At 39.9% G+C, this 10487-nt stretch overlaps 1 pseudogene; it reads right to left on the bottom strand.

Moving 5' to 3' along the window:
* Positions 1–1473: 1473 nt before the first annotated feature.
* LOC118604340 lies at positions 1474–1592 on the bottom strand (annotated as a pseudogene).
* Between the last annotated feature and the right edge of the window lie 8895 nt (positions 1593–10487).

Here is a 10487-nt window from a genome sequence, read left to right as displayed (position 1 = left end):
GTGAAAAACAGCATCCTGTGGCCTGAAGACTGTCACCTAAGAAAGATGCCATACAAGATAATATTTGGCCACTCAAAATGTTCCCTTGGTTCCTCTCGCTATCTCTAGACCAGTAACCAGGGTCGGTTCTCAGCACAGCCCGAGTGAGGAGTACATTTGCTACAATGGGAGGACATGCATTATTAATTACCAAAAGAAGTGAAGGATATAGCTTCTCTGTACCCCAGTAACCAGGAGGGAATGCCTGGAAATAGATACTGAGGTATGATACCAGCCTCGGGGTGGGAGAGAACACAGAACATAAGCCTGGATTGGGGAGAATTTACCACTAAAGGGGAACTCTCCCTTGTTTTCGGGTTTAACATACTGGCAAAGACACCGGGAGCCTGTTCCAATACGTTGCTAGAATGGCCCGTTAGGCTTGGAGAACATGGTGGCCTACAGTGAATTGGGTGGAGATGCCAGACCGTCTTGGCGAATATTAAGAAAGAAATCAACAGGCCCAGTTTCCACTTCAGCTTGAAGTTGATGCCCTGAGTGTTGAGGGACTGTCATTCACAACGTGGCATATACACTAATCAGCCAAACTGTCCATTATAAGGTACTGTGTCCCCAATAGCTAGAATACATGGTCTTTGAACCCAATTCCCAATTTTTTTTTACCATACTAGAAATTAAAACTGAAGAATTTATAAAATATTTCTTGAATCATTAACATAAATCTATTCCGCGTTAACATAATGTATTTTTTTTAATCATAACTATTTCCCCCAAAAATTAGAAGAGTGGAATTGCTTTATATTTTGAAAATATCTTTCATGTCTGGTCTAATTAAAGACATTTAGGCTCTCATATATACTTTTGCTTTTAGTCTGACACATAGTATTTCAAAAAAATGAAGTCTCATGCATATATATACTTGAAAAAGGGAGGTATATTTTAATGGCTTTTTTTTATATAATTGTAAAAATTCACTTTCAACACAATACTAAAACTCAATAACGGGTAGTTTCTTAAACTTTAATGGAATATGATATCTGAAACCATACTTTGCTTCATTTTTGTACTTTGCTTCATTAAAATTATTGACCTTTCACTTTGAGTGGATCTTTCAGTCACGCGTAATTTTGTATCATCAAGCATTGGCCATTTGGAAAATATTAGTTCACTAAGTTTTACAGATCTTTCAAATTTGACACATTTTCATTATGCAACATCGAAAACCACACTTATTAATATCACCTCCGATCTCATCAGCAAAGTCTTTAAGAATTGGGAAACTTAATTAGGATCGTGATGGCACATACTTGTTTTCCAAAAATTCAAATTTTTTCTTGAGTCTCAAATTTTAACATTGCCCCCCCTCACCCCCCAAAAAAGGTAGCTAGCTTATTTTTTATTTTTTAGGCAAGGCAACCCTCACAGATTGCAAAGACCTTATCAGCTTACAAGTCCTCATTTTTCATTTTTTTACACCTACAGCACCTGGTCTTCCTAGGTGGTCTCCCATCCAAGTACTAACCAGGCCCGACCCTGCTTAGCTTCCGAGATCAGATGAGATCAGTCTTGTTCAGGGTGCCATGGCCGTAGACTAGTTTGTTTTCTTTAACATTAACAGGTTTACTTCATTTATTTTCAAAAAAAGTACATGTCCAGTGCCCAAGTATAAATAGCCATAGTTTGTCTGTCAGTTGTATTTCTAAGTATGAGGGTGTCCCATGAGAAAACTAACTAGTTCAGTCTGCAACTCCAACGATCAATGGCTTTGTCCTCAAGACAACCCGCGCGCTCTGGTGGGCAGCAGAGGGCTTTCTGCGTGCTTCCATTTCATCACGCAGGATGCTAAAAAGGTGTGTTCTCATTTCCCTGATTCACGCTAAGGCGCCGGCAGTTTTCCACCACTGCTTTTGTGCCACCTGTGTAAATATCAACACAGTGAAAACGTAGAACAATGTCTTAGCATTACTGTGGAAATAGCTTTGACCTCATGGACCCCTTAAAGCGTGTCAAGGACCTCGGAGCGTCCATGAACCCCACTCTGAGAACTGTTCCTCTAGTAAAAGGAAACAAACAACGAGAGAAGATTCCATCATACTGATTCTATGGAGAGAAGACATGGGGAAAGGCTCAGGCTATGGTTACTGGACACGGAACTGGGTCATATTTGGGTGCGATGTTATCCCATGTTACTAGCTGAACTACCTCGGGGCTTCGCCTCTCTGATCTTCAGTGAAGACAACGATTTCTTTCTTACTTCCTTCAGAGGGACTGTAATGATGATGGTGGCTGGGGGAGCAGGAGGACCAGAACAGACAAGCACTGTAAATAATCCAATGGTATGGAACATTTCTAAATTCTTACAGCTCAATAAATACACTGAAAATTTTCAAGAGAAAGTGGTACTGACTACCACATTTACTGGCAATTTTCTTGTTCCTCTTCATTAACAAAGAATAATGACTTAAAAGCCACCTTTGTAGGATTTAGGTTGTTTAAAGTTAATTTTACAACTATATTTTGGAGCAATATGACATCTAAACTATGGGAGAGTCATAAATCAAATAGAGGCTGCTACAAACAATTCTCATTCGTACAGTCTGACAGTATCATGCCCGGGAAAGAAAAAGAGTCACGCCACTTTTCTACATCTTAGTCAGATGACTGGGTACAGAATCATTCACTCTGACAGTACCATGTCCGTAAGTCCGTACTGCCTTGTAATGACAGGGACTTTGTCTAGTTAATTTCACACATAGGCAAAAGTAAGTTAGGTTAAACTCTCATAAAGAGCAAAAAATATTAAGGACCTTCTAGTCTGTCTTTCTCTGCCCATGTAATATAACTAATGATTAAAATCCATAATTGTAGAATCAACAACACATCCATGATGTTGCTTTCTAAAAATTTAGGCAGTTGAGAAATGTAGCGAAATCTCGAGTAGTGAAACTTTAATAGAAGGCTTTTGATTGATTTACTTAGAACAAACTTGTATGGCAATAAAAGTTTTATATCTATTTTCTACTAAATAAGTTGATGATTTAGAAATTATTCGCTTCTGTGGTCACTTTCTGAATGAACTACATTACAACCACTCATTTACATGCTTATACCACAAGTTTATTCACACATCTGCTCAGCATGTAATATATTCTAGGTGCTTATTTTAAAAAATGAGTAGTGCATCATTTCTACCTTTGAACAACACAAAATCTAGCCAAAGAAAAGACTGCCAAAGAATCATTAGAACAAATGTATATAAATTATAATGGGCACAAACACATTGGGGACCCATTTAACTCTAGATTTAGCATGTATATGGGAAGAATTTACCTTTGCCTGGACAGGTCAAACAAGATTTTGACAAAACAAAATCTCTATGGACTCTGGAAGGACTAGAAGGTTATTTTTCAGGTTGGCAAGATAAAGAAGATGGCAGAAAAGATTCTATGAGGAGTTAATAGCGGGTGCCAAGTCACAGGAGCTTGAGGGAACATGGCATTCGAGAAAATACAAGTAATTTTGTAAATGGAATGTGTGTGTGTGGGGGAGGGGGGTATCGGGAGGACCACACGGCCCTGCACGTCATGATGAGGAGCTTCTGCTCCGTGCTATCCAGTGAGTTTCCCATCCACCCACACGCATCCCTGTATAAGAACAGTGCAGGCAATTGTGAGATTGCTAGGGTCTGAAAGATGTAGATCTTCCTTCAGAAACCATTCCCTACACAGACCATAATGATTGTCAGTCAATAAATTTACATTCTTTAAAAAAATAAGCCAGGGGTTGGAGGGAGAAGGAAAGAGAAGCTGGACACGGGTGGCCCAAAGACACTATATTACAGCCCCAGTTGTGACAAGAAAAAGAGATTTACAATATACCCCAGAAAGGCAAAGGCTATCGGGTCACAAAACTGAGATTCCAAAAGATCAGGTCAATGATGTTTCCCTCCATTCAAGAAAAGAAGAATGACTGGAATTCTCACAGAGACTGTACACTTTGAAGTACCTGAATGTCTTCAGGGTTGTTTGAAGCTGGCCACTACCATCAGAATGGGTGGGGCGGAGTGATGCCATTGGGGAAGGAAAGAAACCTGCTCATTTCTTTTTGCCACACACAATAGCCACAGTATCTGGTGCCACTGTCAACCACAGCACAACGTGATCCCTTAGTTTAACCTTTCAGAGACACTTCCAATTTACCAATAATAGAATTACCTCATTCATAAGTTTCTGATGATTCAGTAAAGGATCTCTATAAAGTGTTTCTTAGATTTCTGAAGCCAAATAAAAAATAAAAATTTAAATACATATTATATGAGAATATTGAAAACGAAAGTAAAAATTATTCATTTTCCTATCATTTTTAATGAAATAACACAAGAAGTGAAAATACCACCGCTCCCAACAATTTTCCACCTAACAATTTCATGGATACACTTCCAAGTCTGTACACATATCTTCCTTAGGATTCGACTGTTCCCTATTAAAAATATTTTCTTTGGGGTGAAAAAAAGAAGAGAGAAGGAAGGAAAGGGGGGGAAAGATTTAAATAATAATGCTTAGATAATATTTACTACATACCTCTTTTCATTGCTAAAAACATACACACATTAGTATCCCAGTTTTACGGATGGGGAAACTGAGGCACGGAGAAACTAAGTATTAAATGGTAGTGCTGGGACAAATCTTAGGCAGTCTGTTTCTAGAATGCTTTGGTTTGTTTGTTTGTTTCTAGAATCTTGACTGTTGATCTCTATACTGTTCCACCCCTTAAGAAGAAAATAATGAGTGCATCAGGTGTTATGGCAAAGAAGTTACATCACTCGTGGCTTTAAAACGAGAAAGCACTTAAGATGCATTTTGCCAAACACTTTCAGGCCATATCAGTTTTTTTAAGGAATATCCACTTTAAGAAATACCAGTCTTTAACGGAACACAGTCTTATGAACACTGTTCCGGAAAATCCACGTGTTGTAAATGGAATACCTGATGCCTATTCAAGCTTCTGGTCCTCACCTTCCCTCGATCCCTCTGGAAAGCATATCAATCAGTGCTTTTGTTCTGGGCCCGGAACTAAGGGAGAAAACTGGGAAGTGAATGAGACCTTTCAGGAAAACCTAGAAACGGTGTTGCTTAGAATATCAGCGCTATCCTGAGGTTTGCACAGTCACCTACCCTGGAGTCTGAGGTCTCAATTCTAGCCATGATAAACCGAAAACAAAGAGATGATTCTCTTTTCTCACTCATCCTCAAAACGTGGCACACTAGGAAATCTCTAGTACTGAATGCAGAAGCTCCACTGGATGTAAGTGAATTCAGATTTTCTTAGCAACTCAGCTGACATGTTTTACCAGTATACAGGCAAAATGATTCTCTGCTGGACTTAAAGTGATAAAAAAAATTGAAATAAATTTCCTCTATGAGCTCTAATCAGAGTCTCTCTCCATGAATATCCTACGCTACATGAGAAAGGGAGCGAAATATGAGGATGACAGAGCAAAATAAAAACAGACCAAGAAATGACAAGGAAGACATCTGAGAGAGAAAGGGAGAGGTGTAAGTAAAGTCATAGGAGATATGAAAGTTGCCTGTCAATTTTCGTTTCTCCCTTTTTCCTGGTAGTCCAAGGCCTGTTTTTGCTTAGGCATCTAACTATTCCCATTCTCTCCTGCATCCCATTCCACATATGTGATTCAAAAGAGCGTTGGCTATCCCTGTATCCTGATGAACACAGGTCAGTTGCAGCAAGTTTTCCTTGCCAATGACAAGGTTTAGAAGGGGACCTGTGACCCTTTTCTAATTAAGGAGGCACCAGAAGAAATTGGCCATGAAGCTTCTGCAAAACCTGTCTCTACTTTTAAGGAAACGTGGAATGAGATGACCCCTTTTCTGCTTCCGGCTATGGTCACATCTGGAGGTGACATTAAGAGCTACTGCTGCCATCCTCCAACCACAAGGAAAATTAGCTTTAGAAAGCAGCCTTCACTGGCAGGGACCAGAGCAGAGCGATGGAAGGACACGGGGTTCTAAAATGCATCGTTTTTTCCTGTGGCAACAAACAACTCCAATGTGTGAGTGGCTGGAAGCAACACACATTTATTTCCCTGAACCATGCGAGGCCTGTGGGACTTCTGGGTCCCAGTCCACCCCAAGTGTCTTCTGGTTCCAGACCCAGGCTGAGGAGCAGCTACTATTGAGACCTGTTATTGTCCTGGCAGAAGGCGGCAATCTGCCGAGTAAAGGGGAGCCAAGCCGTCCCTTTAAAGTTTCTGTGTGCATGTGCCATGCCTGCTCTCTCTCCGCTGGCTAGCGCTCGCTATGGGCCAGGCCCAGAGTCAGTAAGGAGGGGTGGCTGGGGAGACAGAGGTGGGGGAGATGGAGCACTCTTCCCCCGGGGGTAGGAAAAGTCACCGAACACAGGCAGGGCCATGCAATCCTGGTACAGGTAAAGAATAGACATTTGGGGACAAATGTCCAAATTAGCCAAAGTCCTTGACAATGTTATTAAGCCCCTAATAAAAGGCCTCTTGGTATCCTATTTCTGGATTTCCACTTCTTTGAGATGACATACTTCTTTACTGTCTAAGTCTGAGTTTTCTGTGAATCACGTTTTAGGAAAAAGCATCTTAACCAGTGCAGAGAAAATGCTCAACAAACCTGCTCCTGCTGCGAAGTGGAGGGAGAACACGGAACTAGCAACAGAGCAGATGAAAAGACTCGACCATTCCCACCGGGCACCGACTCTCCTTCCAGAACAAATCAGAGCTTTTCTCTCCAGCTGTGCAAAGTAGGCCGGGGCTTCCTATAATGCAGGGACAGTGAGCTGGGACAGCCAAGGACAGCACAGCCAGAGGTTTCGAGCAGTGTGATGAACGCATGCACAAGTTTTTACAGGTTCTGTTTCCATTTCGTTAAATACATGTGTGCGCACCAATGAGTCTGAGAAAGAGAAGAATTCAAACCGACGTCAATTTTCTTTGCCAGTTCAATCGGATATGTCTTACAAGAAGAAAAACAAAATTTATCTGTTTATATCTTTAACTTACTCATTCCAATATGGTGTGTCTGCCAGGCCAAAAACTTAAAAATTAAAAAAAAAATGTGTATAGTACTAAATATGTATGTACCACTAATATCAAAGATGGTAGACTTTAGAGTCTATTTAACTGATGAGATACGACCTCCTAAGAGGAAGTGTGGAAGAGAGGGGGCCTAGGAGAATGGCACAAGCCACTGCTACAACCCTAGGCTGACCTTATAAGAACTTTTCCTGAACTCGGGGAAAGAAAAAAATTAATGAAAACCTTCAAACTGTACAAGAGCACGGAATGGAGGGAATCACAACAATCGTCTTTTGTTTTGTTTTATCATTTTTTTTCTTTCCTTTCCTTTTTTAAGAACATTGAAGCTATAACCACAGAGGTGAATGGAGGATCACAGCCCTCCTGAAGTGATATCCAAACAGAAAATTTTCCAATACATCTCCTAAAATCACAGAGCATGTAATTCCACATTAGCTTCAGGAAAGCAGCATCTTTGCTTGGGATATGGAAATTTGGAAGCTCATTGCTATAATCTGTGGTTATGATTTCAAGCTCCCCCAGTGATGCCGGGAATCAAACCACAGACTCCCAGCACTAGGAGCCTTTATTGTAATCCAATAAAACCTTAACAACCAGTCTTCTTTTTTATGATAAATTAAGGGCCTCATTTGCTTTGAAGCAGCCCCTCTGCCCTAGAGTTTACCTCCCTGTGGAAACGGTCCTAGAGAAACACCGAATTCGGATGGGGTGAAGACAGTAGCGGGGGAGAGCCCAGATTCCCTACCTTGGTTTCAAAAATTCAAGAACTACGAAACAATAACAAGCTTTCTTTTAAAAGACCTGATTTTTTAGGATGAGCCTCTGCTTGAGACTTTTGACAATGTTTTACAAACCATGACTTCTGAACCTTGAACCTCGGTCACAGAATGTCACCTTGAAATCGTAAATGTGACATCTGGGACAGAGGCCATGTGTTCTAGTCATCTACTTTTAAGTTTATTTCTACTAATTTGAAATTTTATTCAGAAGCTTCAATTCCACCTGACCTGCCAGTATTTGTTTCACTGCTATGTCATCTTTGTGAACTCATTTGTTATACGAAGTGACCTCCAAACTCATATATTCCTCCCTCAGATCCAAGGCACTGAGATGTCGAATTATACCCAAACCTGTACATACCCATGTGTGTTTTTACCGGATTCCAGAGGCCAGGACAAGAAGGAAAGTCAAACCTAGAGGTGGCCCTAAACATAAACTTCCATTTCCAGAGAATTCATTTTAATATCTCTAATGATATGAAAAGTCAAGAACAAAGGATATGGATGAAGGAGCCAAAAGAGTCTGAAAGATAGAAGAGAGACAAAAAGGACATCCTGGCGAGCACGGACCTCAGCGCTCAGCTCCACTTCTGCGTTCACCTATCAGGAAAGCCCGAGAAGAGCTCGGCTCCGGGGCCTCGGCGCAGCCCCCACTGCGCATTTAAAAGCTGGGAACTCTTTACAAGTGCACAGCTTTCCCATGTCCAGTTTATTCTCTATTCATCACGATTTTAGATAAATGGATAAAAGAAGTAGTAAAGAAAATGAGAATTTATCCAAGCCACAAAAATTTGGACATAAAATTAGTGGCGTGAATGAGGTTTACATTGGTCTATGCTTTTTTTCCTTCTCACCGGCCCACCACCCCAGAATCTCCCCCAAAATAATGACAGAGTGTACTGCAAGGGAGATAGCGGTTGACAGTAACTGGTAACTTCAGTCAATGATTTCCCTCTCTCGCCAAAGGAAACACATTTTGTAATTCCACATGCTCTCATTAACACAGTTCACTGTCACATGAATTCTGTGAGTAGTAAGATGGCATTACTGATTCTTTGGAAAATTGAAGATGTTACTATATTAACCCAGAGCACAAAATTTTAATTTTTAAGATGTATTCTCAATTAACAGCTTTTCATGCTCTCCCTGGGGTTCTAATTTAATTAGCAGTTGACAAATCAAGGTCATTTCATTTAAGTAGAAATCCCATTTGGAGGAAGCATTTTTGGTTTTTTTGGTTTTATCAATTCATCAATATTTACTCAACTGAACAACTGAAATATCATTTGACTTCCAATTAAATCTAGCTGTGATTATAATTCTAACCGTTTTACTTCAAACTCTTTTTAAAAATGCTCATTAGTGTTGATATTGATAATAAACCTTCTCGTGTTGCCCTTCCCAGATTGGTCCTTGTCCTGCCTTCTCTTCTACAAATGTCATGTATCAATGTCATACATTTATGCAGTTTAAGAAGTCAAATGGTTCTACAGAACTTACTTTGAAAAGTGGCCGTCCTCTTCTCCTTCTAGATACTCTATTCTGATTCCCCAGAAGCAACCACTTTCTACTCTCTCAAGTGTTTCTTTGGGCATTTCCTTTTCAATACCTGAACAACAAATACTTCTATTTTTAAATTTTTCAATTTTAGAATAACAATCTATTGACTTCCTGCTATAGAACGAGAGGATTTAATCCTCATACCAACCCCACCCCTACTACTCCTCTCCACACATCCCTGCCCTCCCTGCAGTCTCTCGACATATTTACATCAAAATTTGTGGACTGGTACTTAGTAATTATACTATTACTGCCACATATCAATCAGAACTGAGTCACGCCATACGATTCAGACACATCCTCTTTATTGCACAAGGTTGCTTATCATGGAGTTGATTTTGTTTTGGTTTGTTTTGTTTTCATTGTTGGTGCTTACTTTTCTATCTATCACTATTCCATACCCGAATTCTCAATCCAAAGTAATTCTTCCCCCAATATCTATTTCATGTATTCTATCATTTTGAACTTCTTACACTTTCCTCCTGAAATCCTTTCTTCAGTTGATTCAGACTAGCTACTCTATATGCTTAAAGCTTTGTTCTCACTCCTAGATCTTCCTTCATCATCTTCCCCATCCTTTCGGCATCCCCTTGTGCATCTCCTGAGTCCTCCTCTGTGCCTTTTCACTCCTTTGTTTTGCTGGAACACATTCTTTAGTATCTCCAACGTTTAATTTTATTGAGCTTCAACTCGGAGTTACCTACCCTACTCTAGACTTTAAAGCAGAAATTTTATTCTGACTCAATTAGCTTGTTTAATATTGAATGAATAAAAATAAATAAATATGAGATGTTATAGGTCAATCCATGGCATTCGAATTAGGCATGGCTGAAAAAGTAACTCCATATCATCACAGCCAGGCCACAACTCCAATGCGATGGGAAAGACCTGAAATATGAATGTTGGACACTGATGAGATACTGATCACAGCAACAAAAACAAAAACTCAAAATCGTTGCATTATAATTTCAATTTTAGCTAATTATTGTCTTATTGAAGATGCAGAAACAGCAAGGAAAGCAGATTTCTTTGTGGAAAGCTGTGCCTAGACATTGATTCTTAGTCAT

Source organism: Rousettus aegyptiacus, unplaced genomic scaffold (assembly GCF_014176215.1).
Source record: "Rousettus aegyptiacus isolate mRouAeg1 unplaced genomic scaffold, mRouAeg1.p scaffold_m13_p_6, whole genome shotgun sequence".
Classification (NCBI taxonomy): domain Eukaryota; kingdom Metazoa; phylum Chordata; class Mammalia; order Chiroptera; family Pteropodidae; genus Rousettus; species Rousettus aegyptiacus.
Note: the sequence above shows the minus strand (reverse complement) of the source record. Positions and strands in the feature narration are given on the sequence as shown.